Source organism: Balearica regulorum, chromosome Z, assembly GCF_011004875.1.
Source record: "Balearica regulorum gibbericeps isolate bBalReg1 chromosome Z, bBalReg1.pri, whole genome shotgun sequence".
NCBI lineage: Eukaryota > Metazoa > Chordata > Aves > Gruiformes > Gruidae > Balearica > Balearica regulorum.
In genome coordinates this window covers 47,149,600-47,170,042 of record NC_046220.1, presented here as the reverse complement: position 1 = coordinate 47,170,042, position 20,443 = coordinate 47,149,600, and positions in this window count along the sequence as shown.

Below are 20,443 nucleotides of genomic sequence, written 5' to 3'. Positions count from 1 at the left end.
TTAAATTGAATAGTATGCACTTCTTACAGTGTTTTTTTTCACGCTCTCTGAAGTCTCAGACTGCTGCCTACTCATAGATATTCACTGGGTTCCTACATGCAGAGTTTTCAGAACAAAGGATTTTTTAGTAAAATGTCAAATCCGACATAAATGTAGTTGCTCAGTAATCACAATATCCATGGGACTTTGCTTACCGTGCACATCTTCTCCCAAGTAACTAGCGACAGGATGAGAGGAAATGGCCTCAAGTTGCGTCAGGGGAGGTTGACATTGGATATTAGGATAAATTTCTTCACCAAAATAGTGGTCAGGTATTGGAACAGGCTGCCCAGAGAGGTGGTGGAGTCACCATCCCTGGAGGTGTTCAAAAAACATGTAGACGTGGCACTTCGGGACATGGTTTAGTAGGCATGGTGGTGTTGGGTTGACAGTTGGACTTGATGATTTTAGAAGTCTTTTCCAATCTTAATGATTCTATGATTCTATGATTGATTCTATGTTGAAAGTCTTTTTTAGTTAAGATGGACTTTTTTCATAACAGATTTTTAGAGAAACTTTTAATATAATTAGAATATGTATTGCCTTTTAAAATCAAATCTAATTCTGAAGTGAATTGCCTGGGAAGTCTATGACAAACATTATACAGAAAACATTACTAATGGCTTCACTTTGCACACTTCTTCCTAAAACAAAAATTTTATTTGAATAACTTGAAGACAATTACACAAATCTTAAAAAAAAATACTTTGATATAAAGAGGAGGAATGAGTAATTCTATATTATTCAGCTGTAATGAAGGACTGCTACAGGTAAGTGTGACAGAAAGTTTTTAGCACGTGTAACTTCATTGATTCCAATACTGGTAATCTAAATGTTGTTTCTCTTTATTTACACTGTATCGTGTAAGTCTTTCCTTTTTTTTCTACATCAGAATCGTACAAGAAGTGCACAATTTATTATTTTTTTTCTTTTCTTGCCATGAAATAACTTTGTGTAAGTTTATATTTGAGATTTGCTTCTATATATTTTAGAAAACCTTTTGTTCTCCAAGAAGTTGATTTTTATTTTTCTGCAATCATTCCCATTACTGTGTCAGTTTGGAAAAGGACAGACTAATCTAACCCTCATTTTAGCAAACTATTCCAACAAGCAGACTGGCAGAAGGTGCAAGTTAAGGTTGTACCTCTTATATCCACAATCTTCTGTCTTCCCTAACCTTGACCCAGAGGGCATTGACCTGTTGGAGCGAGTCCAGAGGAGGGCCACGATCAGAGGGCTGGAGCACCTCTCCTATAAGGACAGGCTGAGAGAGTTGGGATTGTTCAGCCGGGAGAAAAGGCGGCTCCGGGGAGATCGAATTGCGGCCTTCCAGTACCTGAAGGGGCCTACAGGAAAGATGGTGAGGGACTGTTTATCAGGGAGTGTAGTGACAGGACAAGGGGTAATGGGTTTAAGCTGAAGGAGGGTCGATTTAGATTAGATGTTGGAAAGAAATTCTTCACTGTGAGAGTGGTGAGACACTGGAACAGGTTGCCCAGAGAAGCTGTGGATGCCCCATCCCTGGAAGTGTTTAAGGCCAGGTTGGATGGGGCTTTGGGCAACCTGGTCTAGTGGAGGGTGTCCCTGCCCATGGCGGTGGGGGGTTGGAACTAGATGATCTTTGAGGTCCCTTCCAACCCAAACCATTCTGTGATTCTACGATTCTATGATTCTACGATACCAAACTTACAGGCTTCCTGAAAGCTGGAGAGACCGAACGCTTATAGCTTCATCCCATGGCGTGCTAGTTTCCAAAGTCTCACAACACTCGTAAACCGACATTTCTGGTAGCCTTTTGTGCCAGGATAACTATGGTTGGAGTGGTCTGTTACAGCTTCGCTTAGTCAAATAAGAGCGATGCACTAGTCTAGTCTAGTGAGACAGGAGTGTCTGCATTAACTTTGTGTAAATATATAGCGTAATGTGGGTATGCAAGAGGTTTAATGTTAGTTCTCTACAGACTTTTGCCTATTTGTCCTGAGACTTCAGCCAAATTGTCATTACTTTTCCCTTTTTCTCTGTTTGCTCATGAATACAATTTTTCAGGTGGCATACAATATTCATCTGGATTTATGGATGTGCTTAAAATTTTCTTTGATAAGGGGAAAAAAAAGATTATACACTGTAGAAGACCCATTTCAGAAAGATATGTTAATTTACAACCTTGTAAATTTGATCTTTCTCATTTACTAATGTGCACATAGGTGCAATACAGAAGGGTCTGCCAGTTAAAACTGTCAAAACCAGAAACTGTTCTTTTTTTATCTTTAAAAATCTCTGTGTGCTCTTAATAATTATTGTGAACAACTGATTTCTAACTTACGTGTTTTCCAGTGCGAAGGGAAAGAATGTTGGCATGAGCAAAGTTGTATTATGTTCTAGATAATCTAGTACAAAAATAGTAAAACAGTTGCCTTTTCGGCATCCTGCACCCAGTTGGCTGCCTTTGACTCCAGGCAGCACTGTATGCTAACCATAATATGGCTTCTGTAAAATACTAATCCCTAGAGTGAGATTTGCAGAGTGAAATGCAGCAGCCTAAACCTACCCACTGTTACCACTCATTCATATTCTAGTTTAGAAACGTCACAATAAGGTGAAAGTCAAATCTACTGTAGTCAGAATAAAAGTATATTCTACTGGTTTTGCACTACTGAGGGCAATACACTGTAGTATAGATACTTTTTTTCTTTCAGTAATAATTTTCTTTTATTATTTCCTTTTTAAGAAATTACAGTAGCAGGGGATGTAAAAAGCAACTTCTCTATATCTACATATGTATTCCTCCAGATCTGTCTTTGCTTGCTCCTAAACCCTAGTAGCAGTTGGTTTGTAATTCTTATGGGGAGAACTGTTTAATGGTAAACAGAATATTTCTTCCACTAGTTTTGATTTGTAAATTACAATTCACATTCTCCTTTTTCTTTGCTTTGTCAAACAGCTAGACTTAAGCATAGGTTAAAACAGAACATCCCTAAGTGTACTTCAGCAGCTTCTCATAAAAGTTTTCAAGCGAGGCACATTTGTACATAAGTAAATTCTCTGGCCCATGTGGACTCAGATATGCATACATGTCTACAGAAAGAATATTCCCATAACTGTAGAAACAGTCAACAGCACGTTTATCTTATTATCTCTTGCAGCCATACCTGTTTGCCAATGCTGTATGTTAATGTCTTTGGATGCCCAAAGTCACTTAGTGATTGTAAAGGTACAGGTGCTCATATACTTAGGACCCAGACGTCAGGCTGTTTATTGTTTGGCTGTTGCTGAACGCTTTTTGAAAGCTAATGTTTGCATCTGCCTCATACAGCGTATGCTCCTTCCTGCAAAAAAAAACCCCACCCTCTGTTGTTAATGACAAAAAGTTATTTTTCTCTATGTTAAGTGCATGTGTCAAAAAATTCCTTGGGGAAAAATAAATAATCAGAGAAAACCTTGTTGCAAAAAGTTCTGTGTCCTGTTGGCTGAGTTTGTAATTAAAGTCGCTTTTGTGCTCAGTCTGAAGCAAGGTGTTGTGGGGCCCCCTTCCCCGTCCTCCCTCCCCAGCTCCTTCTCCCCTGGGCCCAAGCCTGGGCTGTGTCCCAGCACCCTGCGCTCCCGCCGTCCCTCCCCTCGCTCTTCCGAAGATGTCCGGGGCGGTTAGGATTCGTCAGGTCACACCTCGGCCTGTCAGGACGCGGCGCCTCCTTTGCCCTGCTTCAGCCCATCGCTTCATTTCATCTGCACAGAGCCTGGCGACTAGCTGGCCTCGTTAGATGCAAATAACCAGAGCCGGCCAAAAAAAGCTAGCTATTTCCTTCCCACTTACCTATCACATCCCCTCGGCTGTTGTTAAACCAGCCAGCACTTTTATTAACTGCACTCCAGGCTTGCCGTAGAGAGGCAAGCGCACACACGCACGCATTTGCACGCGCATGTGCAAGCATATGCAGGCATGAAGTCCAACAAGAGCTTCTGGTTCTGGGATGATGGTGGTGGGGGCCAGGCTACATCCCCAGCCCTTGCTTCCTTTCTCCCCTTCCTCTACCCACTGCAAGCTGCCTGTAGAAACTCCTCCTCGCCCAGCCCCGCTCTGTTTTCTCCTTGTCCCACCTCTCTGTTGCTTTCCCAGTATTTCCCTCATTTCTCCAACATGAAGGTTCGACTCCTTCCCACCTTCCCCTCCCTTAGCCAGACACCATGTTTTCTTCTCTTCACTTCTTTCCTTCCACCTGACTCAGAGTGACCCCCACCCGCAGCCGGCCTTCCTCCCTGTCACCACCAGCTCTACCCTTCCACCTCCACTTCTATTGCTTCCTTAGCTTTCATCATCCCCCTTTCCTCCTGCCCAGCCTGAATCTGGAGTGTGGACATGTGTTGAAGGGGTGATGTTTCACTTCTGACAAGCCCTACAGACTTAGCTGCAACTATGCCAAGCGCACTCCCATCGTCCCGGCCGCCTCCAGCGGGCTTCCGTCCCCATCCCTGCCTGTGGAGAGAGGAGACTCCAGGCACAGAAATATGGGATCATTGGTCAGAGTCTTCTCCTGGGGCTGGGGCAAAAAGTTACCCCTCTAAACATGACATTACACACAGTATGTGCACATCTGAAACTCAACTCCTATTTCATACTTGCTCTACATTAAAGTTGGTCACTGCCATTTTATTATACGTAGTATTATCAAGCCCAACAAATAACCTACTGGTAACAGCAGTGTGAGAGCAGAATCAGGAGAGCACTGAGTGTATTTAAGATCACTAGAGATTCAGATTTGTGGTTTTACATAGGAAATCTTCCAAAGAAGGTCTATGAAGAAATGAGTTTTAATACATTTCTATATAAACATGTCTATACATGAAATAATTTAAAACAGTAAAGGTGAAGAGTTGAAACCTCTTGTGCACAAACGAAAAATCTAGAAATTACTCTGTTCAAAGCTGAGAAAATAACGCATTATTTTTACACCTGGATCATTCAGTTCTACCTTCCTCCTTGTGCGTGTGTGCCTATTTCTAATTCTTGCATAAGGAAAACTATATATAAATTTGTTTGGTACATAAAACAAAACCTGACATTTCCCTGGCATTTTTTGTGACTCTTAGAAAGAACAGACCACTTTCTTCCATGAGTGGTTTACATGGTATTTCATTGGCAAAAATAACTACATCAATAAATTGTGGGTACATGCCAAAGAAAGCTGTTGATAGCAGAGCAATAGCTGCATTTTGGAATCTGAGCTGTTCTCTACTGGGTGCTGAAGTATTTCCTAACAAGAAGCAAGAATCTGACCTCCGTACGATGTAGAATTGCTTATGTTTTTTTGGTGTTTTTGCAAGCAATCCATGTTTTCTTGGAAATGAAGGGCAAATCTGTTCTCAGGCCCTTCTTCTCCCCTACTTTTCAGCCTAAGTTTATCTGGACCTCCTCCCCCTCCCTCCTTTTTCTTTTCCTTTCTCCATCCCCTTTAACTTGTAATTCAATCTCTTCCAACTCATGATCTCTTTTCTCTTTTTGGCACTCCCTCCACCCTCTCTCTCTCTCATTAGTTTAACTTGAGTTAATTAGGAATAGTAGGCAGCCCTCAATCTGTTATGTGTTAAAATAGAACAATCCAAAACAGAGAGGCACAGACACAACTATGTGATTTCATTGTCTACGGGAGACAGAAAACCAGTGGGGATTCTCTTATCTAGACTAACATCTTCCCGATGGTTAATCTAACTGGCTTTAAAACGTTCCGCAAATGCAGATCTAGGATAACAATTTTTCCGTGTTTCCTTTTCTTTTCTTTTTTTTTTTTTCATCATTGGCAAGATTGAGTGAATTGGATTGACGTGGAGGTGATAGAGGAAGAGAAATAGTCTACACGTCAAAATGACAATGTATATTACATGGTTAACAGAATGAGTGGTACGTGCAATGACTGTGGGTATTTTCATCTGCTGTGTTGTACAATAAGCTCCTTTTTTTTCCCAAGTGTATCATCAAGATCACTCCCAATTCAATGCAGATTAAGTCTTTGCTTGAAAGATCTCTTTCTATAATATAACTTGATAAATGTGGAACTGAAGTAAGAATCTAAGTATTCACTTGTTGCTATTACAGAATTGTGTATATATAGAGGTCATGCCTGGTACTCTGACCGTAGTGCTGATCACAGACCCTAGGGCAGAGTGTGCTGTGGAAGTGAAATATAACAGATCTAAGAAATCAAGCTCTGATTGTAAAGGTAAGGCCGTGCATTTTTGATTGTCTACATATGATACTGTTTGGATAAAATGCATGCTCAGGAAAGACAGGTATAACTGTGCAACTAATACAAAAGTACATGCCTGTATAAAACAAATCTATGTCTGAGTGTGCATGTATGTTTATATATGTATATGTAAATACATAAAGTTTAGGTGTTCAAAGAGAGTTGTGTAAGATTCACGGACTATCAACAGCCAAATTTATGGCAATGGTTACGTAAAATTGCTAATTTTGTATGTATGTGCCCGCATGCATATGAAGATGTGTGGCAGTAATTAGTGTTAATAATTTATCCATTAATTAGCAATGCTAATGCAAATATGCTTTGAAATTAAAAGAATTCCAGTGGTCTTTTTGAAATCAGATATCCAGGAAACTGAATGAAAAATCTATTTGAAAAAAAGGAAGAAAGTACATTGAAAGTACTGCAATCAAAATGTTGTTATATATGTTAAGAAAAATTAATTTCTTTTCTGACAAAAACATCTCTTTATGACAGAGAAAACATCAGACTAATGGGACACAAAAGGAATGTGTAATGAAAGACAAAGTACAAGCTTGATTATCAGAACATAAGAATGTTAAAGAGTTGGAGAAGATAATATCCCCTCTAAAAGATAACCTTGGAAGTTTCTTTTGGGGGAGTGTGAGGGAATTTCTAGCTTGACAGAATCAACATTAGACCAAATAAGGAGATGCTGCACTAAATTTATGGGGGGGGGGGGGGTTTACAGTTTATGGTTAATATATTGATTATTTATTTCCACAAATATTTATACTATTATGTGCAAACTGTATTAGATACAGCGAGGAGAGACAGATTTGGCCTTTATAATGATCCTCTGTTTGATCTATTTTATATAGCAATGCAAAAAATGCATTGATGGGTGTTTAATTTACACATCTTTTTCTTTCTATAAACATTATAGATCACAATGTGAGATTGCATAAGAGAAAGGTATAAACATGTGATTCAATAAAAATCCAGGGCATTATAAATCTATACACTTGATGACATAAATAATTTTATGCAGTTTTGACATCTGAGATTATATCAATTCCAGTTCTACATGGATGCTGAAGCATCTTCAGGAAGCCATAACACACATGAACTCACGCATAAAATCAGTATTTAGTCAGAAAGTAAAATAGTAGCGAAAAATAGTAAAACTAAATTAATCTAACATCTATCCAACAGTTGTCTAGAAAGTGCATACCTTTAGAAAGTCAGAAAATAATTGCCATTCTATCACACATATAGCAAACATACTGGTGATTTTACAAGAGTAAACGTATTTATCCCCCCACTAGCAGCAGATTAGAACCATAGTTTCTGTCATTCCTCATTGCTTTCACCACTTACAACTGATGTGAAAGCCCCTGAAAATGCTCCATACTTATAACCGCACACTTTTCAGTGCAATGCACACAAACTCCCTGTCTTCCACCAACATACATACTGGTATGGCAAGAGCAGGAGCAAGATAGTGCTGTGGTCTGAAAAGAACCACTTTAGTATGTAATAACTTTGGACTAGTATTTGCAAAGATCTGAGTGGAATGACTGAAGATTGTTATGCAACGCAAAGAGGAATCCACAGTCCTGAGTGTTTTCAATTCACCACTATATATGAAATTTAGCCTGGACAGAGTTTCCACAGCGAGCTCAGTTTCAGCTGTACTGGGTATGAAACTTTGTCTAAGTTGCAGAATGCAGGATCAGCTAATAATCAGCTACAGAACCAAGAGCAAAGTAACTTAAAATGCACAAGCAGTGCAGGGGTGGCTGTGTCTGGTGGGAGTTAGTGGCACATAGCTATTCATGCATGTGGTTATCTAACCCAAAATACTACAAAACCATAAGGTTTTGGAAATTATCCTTTAAGAAACACTGCTTCAAGTGGATGAATAACTAAAAACTGCTGTAAATCATTGTGGTGTGATGACAGTTTATCCTGTCATCAATGCGTATTGCAGCTGATTTTGCCTTTTTCTTTAGACATATAGAGTTAGATTCAGAAAAATAAATATATAAATACACATATATATAGGATGAAACAAGGATATTTTGGCACTTGAAACAATGGTATTTTGGGATTTGATATAATGCTAAAATTCACCTCCGAACTAAAACTTAGACTAAGAAGTATTTTAAAATGCATTGCTTATATGTTTAGACAAATTGCTAATACATTAAAACTAATACTGCTACCTAGACAAAGAAATCCAGGAAAACAGAAAAGAGGTATTGAAAGCATAAAGGCAATAAGGGTCAAAATGTTCAAGCTGTAGCAGTATAATTCATGATCTCAAAGAATTTATTTAGGCTAACTATAGAAGAATATTAACTACGATCAGATAGAATCATCTTACATGCTATCTCAGGAATATGTAGAATGTTAATCAGATTGCTAATTTCCTCAGAGGCCAGAGGTTCAGCAGAAAATTTTGGTGGTTAACAAGCTTTAATGTGTTAATAAGGACACTGGAAAAGGATTTAGATAGTCAGGACAGCTTGCTGTATACAGAAATGTGCTACAATTTTGGGGTATGCTCCTACAGTGCTTATTGGTGCCTTTGGCAAGAAATTCAGAGATAGACTAGATTTGTACCTTTAAATCCATTTATGTTGTTGGACTGATGTTAAAAAAGTATGACGCATTGGACAAAGAAGCACCCAGATAAATGTTATGAATCTAACGTTTTCTCGTAAAACGTTAAATCCACGCTTTTAAATAAGACAAAGGCTTCACGGGATTTAGATTTGAACAGATTATTTTTGGCATCTGGGTGAGAATAGCAGAGTTGGGAATATGCATGTCCTCCTCCAGCTCCATAAATGAAATGGAAAACATTGAGAAAAGACTGCAAGGTCCCAGCAGACACAGAAACCACCCACACCTTTAGGTGAGGAAGATGTGCATGACCCTGCCACTGCACATAATTTAGTCTCACTGACACATGGCATGGTACCGTCTTCTGAAAGATGTTTTGTTTCTGTAAAGCAACCCCTTATTTCAAGGAATAATGTGCCTGACATATCTCTATTTTTAAACCTGATGCAATATGATGTGCTTATTCTCACTGTTAAATGAAGTTTGCTTGCTGTTGGGGTTGTGGGGGTTTGGGGTTTGTTATTGTTTTGTTTTGGTTTTGGGGTTTTGTTTTGTTCTTTTTTTTCCTATCTTTTGACTGCAAAAACCCAGAGGAATCTAGGTAAAAACTCACATTAAGATTTTGGATGGTGCCTGTGTCTCAGCTGACAGTATTGTCTTTTACATCTTTGTACAGCAGCAAAAAAATCTGTAAAGAAAATCTTTCATCTTTTATCCAGAGATATTTGAGTGCTTTTATATTTTAATCATGGGGAGAGATATCTTCAATTATTAGGACAAAAAGCAGACAGATTCCCACTGTAATGGAGTCAAACATGCAAAATTTCCTTTCCTTCTGAACCCTGACCATCGCTTTTCAAAAACACTCCCTTTTTAATCCACTGCATGGCATTACATAGAGTCCCTGTTTCTGCAAATGCTCATCATCAGGCAAAGCACTTTCTACCATGAATATTCATGCTGAATTTTCAGTATTGGCTGTCCAGCTACAAGCACAAACCTATTTGACAAAATGTCTTTACATAATACTCAGGTTAATATCTTTTGTTGATTATTAGCATATTGCTTAAACTTTAATTTGAGTAAATGAATTTAATTTGTCTTGTTTTCTAATTTCTATTAGCATTAATAATTATTCCAAAAGCAGTACAGAAAGTTTAGAGCCCTAAGAAGTACTATGTTTTTAGATCAAAGGAAGCAGCTTTTCTTATTTTGTGGTCAGGTCTGGGGAAAAATGAAAAAGAACTCAGAGAACATTTATTTGGAGATATTTGTGAAGTCATGATAATCTCATGTGTTTGGAATTTTATTTTTTTTTCCAAAACAAATTGTCATGACTTATTTTAAGAAATATTCTTTGTGGTCTTTACATAAAATGAACAATGAATTTTTGTACAAAAATACATAGCCTTAAGAATATGTTGTCAGTGTATGTTATTTAACTAACACTACATTTCAGTTCATGACAAAATTAGGTACCGGATAGCACACAAAAGGATTGGATTTGAAATGCCTTATCAAAACTTCATTACTTTTAAGTTCACTCTTGCAGATTCCACAAATGTGGCATGGCCAGATAGCTATTCCTCTATCCTCATTTAAAAAAACCCACAAAAATTAGTAGATTTTTTTTTTACTTGCATTTAGATATATTATTTCTACAACTGTAGCTACACTAAAACCAGAATAGACACTATAGTCTTATTTAATAAAATGTACATATTATTATGTTTTACATAATAAATAAAAATAATGAGGCTAATATTGTCAAAACAACTCATGCACTTTGTCTTTCAGAGCTTCTTATGTTGATTATCCTTCCATCCAAAAACTGCTACGATTAAATGTTTTTAGTTGTATTAGGTGAACTGAAAATGCAATTCTCTAAAAACTGAACATTTCTGAACTGTGAGTACTACATGTATTGATAAATTTACTTACATACTTAGTGACTTAAGTCCCCATTGACATAATAGGAACTTGCATGACTTTTCTAGATAGTTGAGCCTGCTCTCATCTTGTAATTGCTCTTCTTTTTCATTGCAAGTTACAGCACTTGAATGTCGTGTGCTCAGAGAACAGATATTCTATAGCTCAGAGAACAGATATTCTACAGCTTTTCTAAGAATCATTTTGAGTGGAAACAGAATTTTCTCTGCTTTTTGCAGAAACATGACAGTATTCTCTTCTACTTTTAAGTGTCCTTGCCAGTGCAGGCCACTTTACAAAATAATGTTACTAAGAACTTAAAATATTAAGAACATTTCTAAGAACTTACATTGTTACAATATTAGACAGATATTGCACAGGTATTACACAATTATTACAAATATCTTTTTAATTATTATTTTTTTAATTTGATTTCTGGTAAGAAATCAGCTACATGGATTTTGCTGACTGACAAACTGAAGGATGGAAGATTGAAAAAAGAAAGCAAGTCTTGTGAAAAACAGACCATAAAGTATAAGGATTCATAGACAGTAGACTCCATCCTAATACTGCAGTTGCATTAGTGCATAGAGTTACTTATTTGAGAAGAACAAAATGGAACATATTCTAGTGTACAGCATATTCTAGCTGCCAGCTTTACCACTTATACCTGTAGTGTTGTGGAATGATTTAAAACAAGGCAGTGTAAAAGCAGATTTGACAAAGGACCATGAAAGAGAAAGTGAGAAGTTTCAGTGTTAGAAAGAAGTTCAAGAGCCCCTGTAAGGCCTCAACCACAGTGATTAACGGATTAGAGTAAAATGGAAGAAAATTGATTTTAAAAATGCATTTGCTGCAGTTTGAGCCCCAGCTCCCAGCAACTGACAAATTTTACAGCGGCTTCAGATATATTTCTTTTCAAAAAGCACATCACAGAGGTATGGACGCTTATGCACTGAAAGAAGAAGTTAATTGTCTGCTTGTGCTTTCACTAAGGTGGTGAAAAGAGGATTTGGCCATCATTAACCTACAAAGGAAAAATACTCATAGTGCAAACTAAAAACCCAAAATTTCTTATTGAGGTCTTTTATTAAAAAATTGCTTATGTTTTCTCAGCTTGTTTAGTTTGATATAGACAATTCTATTTGATTCTAATGCATATCTTAGCCCACAGTAGTTAAGTCTTTATGTCATCAAGCCTTTCTTTATCTTCATTAGTAAGTTTTAGATTGTGTGTTGTTTGATAATCTCTCCTTTCTCCACTGCTTCTCCCTTTAATCTATCTCCTTTTTTACCTTCTGGTTTGGTAAAGGTTTTCATACTTGCTTATGCTGAATGAATACAAAATTCAAGGTGAAACATCAAGATAATGTCAGAATTTTAATTATTTTAGAGCTGAAATCATAAATCTTTCTTGGCAATGATAGGAAAGGAATAGTATTATGCTAACCTCATCCTGAGAAAAAAAATATGTGAATTTATGTTGGTTGTGAAAGACTAAATACTTTCTCCCATGGCCTGCAAAACTTCTGTGTCAGTGGAGTTTGGCAAGCTAACTAAACAAGAAAGAGTAGCAGTATTTTAATTATTCAAGTCGAACATATAACTTCAGTTATATGCAACTTGTTTTTCAGGGAAAAATTGTAAAGAATAAATAGTAACTCTGCCTTCAACCACTGTCTCCTGCCTTTGACTCATTTTTGCCTCTCTGCTTTCTCCAGAATCTGCTGATTTTCCAGGTAAATTTCAGTTTACTTAAATTTCAGTTTATTTCTATCATTATCACCACTACAGAATACAACTTTGGTTTATCATCCAGGTAATGTATAATTCATAGATATACAGTGCTTAGTGTAAGCATAATTACTGTGTATAAAGCTTATCATTCTCACCACCAAAGCAATGTCAGGATATATGTATTTGACAAGGCTCAGCAGGGTATACTAAAATGTTATAAACATGTACTGATTCTTCTTGGGAATAAGAAACCTTGATGTACTTAGTGCTCATATTCTTCCTTACACAAAGGGATAGAACCAAGAACTTTTTTTAATTACTCTGCTGTCTAGTAAATGGAGCAGTCAAACCAAAATAGACTTCATTTTATTTTAAAAATTTTAAAAGATATTAAACTCTTCAGAGATTTGCTTTAAGGGTCTGAATTTGGGCAGCAGCCGCCAGATCGTGTTACACCCAAATGGTGTAAAAAAAAAAGGGGGTTTATTTACATTCTTAATTATGTAGCTTACCAGTGGCCTTGATCCACTGATGGTCAGAGCAAGCTTTGAAGCATTAGCTTAAAGTTACATGAAATCAAACAAGATGAAAAGCAAGAACACAATGATGAAGATGTGAACACAAAGATGAAAGATACTTTTCACTGTTTAATGTGTTTATAGAATGAAAAGCAGAACACAATGTACACCTCGCCAACAACAGCAACAACAAAAAAAGAAATTAGTGAGAGAAATGGTTTTGTTGCTCCTGTTTTCTCAGAAATTGTGTAACAATCTGAAAATATTTGCAGATATATTTTTTCTCAGAATTACAATCAAGTAGTTAAGTACTGGTACATTTTATTGAACTACACTGTTTCCAGGTCAAAATGCTCTTCAGAGAAGAGGGTTTAAATCTTTTTCTATTTTTCTTCTTAGAAAGGACATGAAACACACTTCTTGAATCAGTCTCAAAAAGTGGATCTAGTTCTGTTAGTATCTGCAATAACCTATATATATATACACATGCACACACATGTAACACATCCACAAAACATACTTCTAATTTTAGATGAAAAGTGAACAATGTCACACACCACATGCAGAGATGTGGTTTTCACTATAAGCTTGGCTCCTTCCAAGATTTACTGTTACTAGGTTTGCATTTGTAAATCTGCTGGCTAACAAGTTTCTGTAACAAAGCAGAAAATTAGTTCCCAGGGTGTATGTTATTTATCTGATTTCTTGTAGTAGGATGTTATCATCTTTCTTCAGTCCTGAGTTCAAGGGATCATACAGAATTTACTGGTATACTTCAAGTTTGTCACAACATATATTCCTTTTTAAATGCAATTATTTAATTAAATGGTACACAGGACTTAAAACTACTCCTTCACAAGACAATGGGAAAGCTCTTGACAGCATTCAGTGGAAGCTAGCCTAATCACATCATCTTTCTAAAAATCATAGTCAAGTGTTTTAGCTGTTAATTCTCACTTACCAGTGATGCTAATGAGTAGCATATGTACACTAGTACAATACTTCTATCAGCAAACACATGAGAGCTGGATTATAACCATGACAAAGTAGAGAAAAATGGGAATTACAAAAGACAGGCTAATGCAGTCAACTCACTGCATCTAAACTTGAAACTAAGATATAAGCTACAGGACAGAGGATAGTGTCAATCTTACTAATTACCTTAAAAGGAGAGTAGATCCTACCAGCAGAAAAATAGGCTCTTCATAATGTGCTGCAAAAGTTTTATTCTATACTGGGATTTGGATTCTGAGTTCTAGTCCCCAAGAGCACATGTATGTGCAGATATACAATCTGGTTGAAGTCCACTTTTCCTTAGAAACATTAACCTCTGACAGCAACCACAGAAACCTCCCTGAAATTTGCAAAGAGAGGTTTTTTGCTTCATGTTAGTTGTTTGTTTGTTTAAGTTAAACTAAACAGTTGGGAAACAAAGGAGTTGGAAATCTATCAAAATCCTCCATTGGCATTACAATACAAGGAAAATACTTGAGTGTCACAGTTAATTCGGAAATGCTGTATGATGAATCACTGTGCCAAGTTATTTTTTTATTTCTAATAGCTCATGTTCCTAGTGCAAATATGGTTCTCTCCTAGCATTTCTAATTCCACTTCAAGTGTTATAAAGGTGAGTTTTGACCCCAAGATTACTCACTCATATAGGTGGTTTCTAGTCGACTCTGTAGGAACTTTCTGGGAATAATCATGATAAAAGTTGGGGCAGGGAGGGAACAAGATGACACAAATGAACTGTTATTGATTTCATATTAGTTTTACATCAGTTTAATTGTCACTTCAGTAGACATCCTTTTGATTTCGTCTACTAGTAACAAGTTTCAAATCATACCCTAATAGTTTACTACCATGATGTATGGAAAGTGCACACCGGCTCATGAGTGAGGAGGTTTTTCTTATTTTCACTACAGAGATCTCAGGGCCCAATACATCTTATATCAAAAAATGCAAAAATGAATCTTTCAAAAACACTGTAGTTATACTCATACTGATTATTAATAACAAATGCTCATTAGGAATAATAAAAAGTGATACAAGGAAATTAAGGAATATACATTTAGAAAATTATTTTTGAATATCAAAAAGAGGTAGATTAAATATACCTCTGACTTTTTCTTTTAGCTGTGCAATAACTTTTTAGATGCTCTTTAAAACTTTGCTTTCTACTTTTAGAAAGAGGCTTATTTTCACATGTGAGGCTTTCATAACTGAGGAACACAATCACTATACACAAGCTTATAAAGCACACATAGCAATTATGTTAAATCAATTGAGGCTGTCTAAAACTTGGCTTTGAAACAAAGGTTCATGGAGGAAATGCTGAAAATTACTTGGCAGTAATTGTTGCTAACAATGCAGGTTAATAACTAGTGTTGGGTCTGATTCTGATCTAACCCTAACTAGTTTTGCACTTGCATGAACTCTATTGATTTGCATCAAATTATTCATGACGTTCACTGATAAGAGCTTTTATCCGTGACCTGTGGCATAAAATCTATGGCTTTATTCGTAATCAATTATTTGAGGAAAATTCAAACTATTTCATTACTTATTACTTGCTCTCATTTGACCTGTGTACTGAAAAAAAACTTTTAAAAAATTTTAGTTTAATTTTAATAGGAAAAACAGGAATAAATTTGTTGTTCTGACACATGCAAAATGGACTTTATTTAATGTCACAATTTTTAAGCATAAAATAGAGCCAAAAATAATAGTATCACAAAAAGATATTCTAAATATAAGTCACTCTACGCTTCCAAGACTACCACGACTGAAACTATAGTCAATAAAATTGTAGTCATTTATTAAGATGTTGTTGTGATAATACTGCTCTTTTTTCAGTTCTCATTTTTACAGCCCAGATATTTTTCCCAGTTTTCTCAAAGCAGTATTGCAAAAGAGAAATAAATGTCCATTAACTTGTAGCAAATAGTTAGAAAAACAATAGACCATTATTAATGTTTTAATTAAATAATATCCTGTTCACATGAAAACTAGTTTAGCCTGAGCAAAAAGCACGTACTTTTGCCAGTTGCTAATTTATGAATATTGTTTCTATGACCTTAATTTTGCAAATATTTGATGTCATGATTGACTAACAAGGAGGAATTAGTGGAGTAGGAAAAATTCTACTGACATAAGTAAACCACAATTATTTATGGTCTATATTTTAGGGCATATGCAGATACAGACCTTTATGAGTCAGAGTTACATTTTTTGATATGGTTTATCCCAGTTTTGTGAGAATTTACTTCTTCTCCATAAAGGTAGTTATATTTTTGATGCATCAGACTATAATGAATTTTTATTTTTTTTGTTTGATTGCATTCTTCACAGAAACTGTCATCTCTTTTACTTTTTTCTGAGTTTTTTGATGATAAATTCAAGAAGAGAGAAAAACAATTACAAGTCATTTCAATTTAAGGAAATGAAATATATTACACTAACAAGTATTCTTGCAATTTTTAGGAAATGCTGTAATGCTGAAATAGCTAGTACTTAGTCTTCTAATTTGTGTTACAAAGAAAATTGCTTCCTGTGGCTGAAATAGGTTCTACGGCTGTTTATAAAAATGATGTTAATAATTCCTGAAACACTACTCTCTCTCTTATTGTCCCACAATATATCCAGTTCCTTTAACATTTCCTTTAATTTTACTTTTTTTTCTTTAATTTTAATTCCTTTAATTTTTTCTTTGATGTTGTTTTTATGACTGCATTTTAGTCATTATTTTACATACAAATTGCCCTATATACAAAGATAAAACATCTGTACCCAAATCAATACACAGTATGAAACATGCTACAGAAAATATAGACCACAAAGAGTAGATGTCCAAGTAGTAGAAAGAAAGATGAGTGTTCCAAAAAATGTATTTAAATGGATGTACATGCTTCTAATAAAGCATTTTGCTCTAGATAAACCCAGCTAGATTTTAAATAAATATTCCTGGGATCCTAGTCAATCTTTTAAAGAGTAAAGACTCTTCGGCAGAGAGGATGTGTTTATCTCCTCCTGAGGGCCTGCTATCCACAGAAGGATATTGTTAAGCTTTATTTGCACTCCAGAAGCAATATAATACTTCATAAACGATAGATAGGAAGCCCTCTCCCTGTAGGGGAGGGGAGGGAGGGGAGGGGAAGTGAAAGCCATCTCACCTGGCAGTACATATCTCCAGTAAGGTATTTCTATCAGAGGTAGGTAAGTAGACTCCACCAACAGTGGTTATTCACCTATAGGATACTGTTCAGTTTACCGGGATACTGTGCTATTATAGATACCTCCTTGTGAGTGAGAGGATTTGTGCTCTAAAATATGGTGTTTCTCATCACTGATTATGGAGAGTCGTTATACAATTAGCTCAGACATAGATAGCTGTATGGGTGCGACATAAATTTGTTGAAGTGTGCCCCACTCCATTGGGCTAATCGTGATATATTGCATTGTCTCACCCCATCAAAATGTGAGAGTGAAAATATGACTGTTTTTCTAACAGTGGATTTTGGCCAGTTTTCTTCAGCAAACTTGGTTTTCAGAGCTAACCTTGGGCTAACCTTGGTACCCTGATCTCAGGGATTATGGGTAATTGCACTGCTGCCCAGGCAACAGTGGACTTTCCACTCTGCACCCCAAGCTTCCTTTTTAGGTGTTCTGTTCTCTCTTGCTCTATTGTCATATTTTGTTTTCTGTTGTGAAGGGAATTATGGTGAAAAAATAAGATTACTCTGAAATTTGTCACGAAGGTCTAAGTTCAGCATATAGTTGAGTAGAGAGTGTCTGATCTGTATATGAAATCAGAAGAAATTATTTTCTCCACTAGCAGGTGGGGCCCTATATGAATGAAAAAACCCACCCATTTGTGGTTGCACAGGCTTCTGTGTAGGAGCAGAGGAAATGCTGAACTGTCGTCCCCCCGCCCAGAAAGTCCTTGGGGAAGAAAGTGTCAGGCTTCAGCAGAGAATAGGCCTCATGACAGCATCCACCGTCAGCCCAAGGACTGGTATCAAGGAGTTATTCAATATCTTTTGATATCAAGATTACAAAATTAGTAGCACTAGTTTTTCTACCTCTTGCTCTGCCTCTGCCCTTGTTGCAGTGAACAAACTCAGGTTAAATCTGGCCATTACTGGAGCAAAGGTGTTTGCGTGAATCAGTCAAACAGGAGCTACTACTATAATGTGTGTTCAGAATTGTTTGTGGAGGCATTATGGAGAAATATCTTCTGGGATATTTCTTCATACACTGTTATCATCCATGTAGCAAAAGATTTTTCACTAAGTGAGTTCAAATTTCAAACTCAAATAAATAGTTACGCATCTGTCAGCTGCATCACTCCACGAGTTTATACCTCAGAGAAATTTTATAATGACTAAAGAACTAAAGAGATACCTGTATTTATATAAAAGGAATGCTTGGATTTTGAGAAATGCAGGATACTCAGTGTACTGCCAAAGCCAAAGGAATTTGCTCGGTAGCCTTGAACATCTTGTCATTTTGACCTCAGTGCTTCACAATTAGAGTTATTAGAGCTTGTACCAGAGATTTTTCAAGTGATTTTTTTTTTATGATAATCTTTTATAAACTGTAAACATGTACCAAAGCATTAAATACTCTCTAAATTCCGCACAGATGATATAATGTAGCTACTAAACTGTGGAGCACAGCGACCTATTCTATTCATCTCCTATTCCAGGAAACCTTTCACAACGGTGCCCTAAGTAACCATGGAAGATTATTCACCTTAAGTGTTTTGAATTATGGCAATTTTAACTTTTTTGGAGGTTACTTAAGTTGTTATGCCACTTTTTAGAAGGCATAATTGTTATGCAGTTCAAGGTGTACCCAGAGCTGTAAATGACAAAAAACAAAAGTAGAGAACATCTGCTGTCTATTTACCCCCAATAAAATTCTGGCACTGTCCTACATTAGAGGGGGTCCAAGCTAAACATATGCAGTTTTATCTGGTTTATGTAGCTTTGAGCATGTCTAGTACAGGATGATAATTAGATATCTTTAATGATCAAATATATGTACTTTGAAGGGCAAAGTCTGCTTTCTGTGGAAACCTATGGACCAGAATTTCTTACTGCTGTGATCACAATCTCAGCATTATACAAAGAGTAAGTAAGTCACCTGTCCCCTACTGCTGGAGAATGGAGATATCCAGACTGTGGGAACTGGGAAGATAGTTTGGCAGTCATTCAGAAAAAGGAAAAAAAAAAAAAAAATTAAAATATAAGAAAAAAAGAAAAAAAGAAAAAAAAAAGAAAAGACTGCTTATAAAATATACAAGCCTAGTTCTGGGGAAAAAAAAAAAACCCAACAGTTTCTGGTCTTTACAAAAGTCAAAGTCATTTCTGGATAAGAGATAATTTTATTCTCAGAACAATCATCTTCTACAATGTAAAGTAAATATTTCTCTATTAAATGCAGGAAGGGGAATTTCTATAACACATATATGGCTTTCAGACTGTATTAGTCTATCATACACTAACACAAAAGTACTAAGTAGAATCATAAAACTTCTGGTCAAGTCATTTCCTTCAACATAGGCATTGAGTGCCATTTGAACTTCACAAGGGTTCTCAAGACACTTATATGCCTTTGGCAAGGTGAGATAGGGTCTACAGGACTCTCCTGGACTGACACCCGAGGGCAGCTAGGAAAGGCCAGGGCATATCAGATAGTGTTTGCATTGTGTTTAAGGAAGTGAATCCAGCCACAGGTTACCGCTGGCTGATTTCATTAGTTGGATTGCCAGCTAGCCCAACGAAAAGCTTTGCTTTCATCTGTCTGCTACTGGCTATTAAATTATATCTCATGTAATGAATATGGGACTGCAACGAATCTCAAGAATATAGACCAAAAAGTTTCGCAACTTAGACTACAATAAACCCAATCAAAAAGTAACTGCTAACAACGTTGGCGATATCTCACTGTATGATCACATCTGAGGAGAAAGGTTAATTGTACTCTGGGATGCTGTGTTTGGTTAGTTATTAATTGGGGGTTTTTTTTAATGTTTGTGAAGAAACACATGGACAAATTATTTACAGCTTCTTTCAGCATAAAACTTTCATTTAACTTACTGACATAGAATGACATATCTGACCTAAAGTTCATGCTGCCCTTGATCTTGTGTTTTAGTGCTGCCAATGTCATGCAGCAAGGCATCTCAAAGCTAAAAACTGGCATGGCGAACCACTACCTTTCATTTGTTCCTTTTCAACCTTGTATTGAGTAGGGGAACTCAGTAGGTTTAAACTGGGAGAAATGTTATGCTTAAAGTGTGGAAAGCACTATCACATAGTCACATAATATATCATGTAGTTCTCTAAGGTGTGAAGTAGCTAAGGT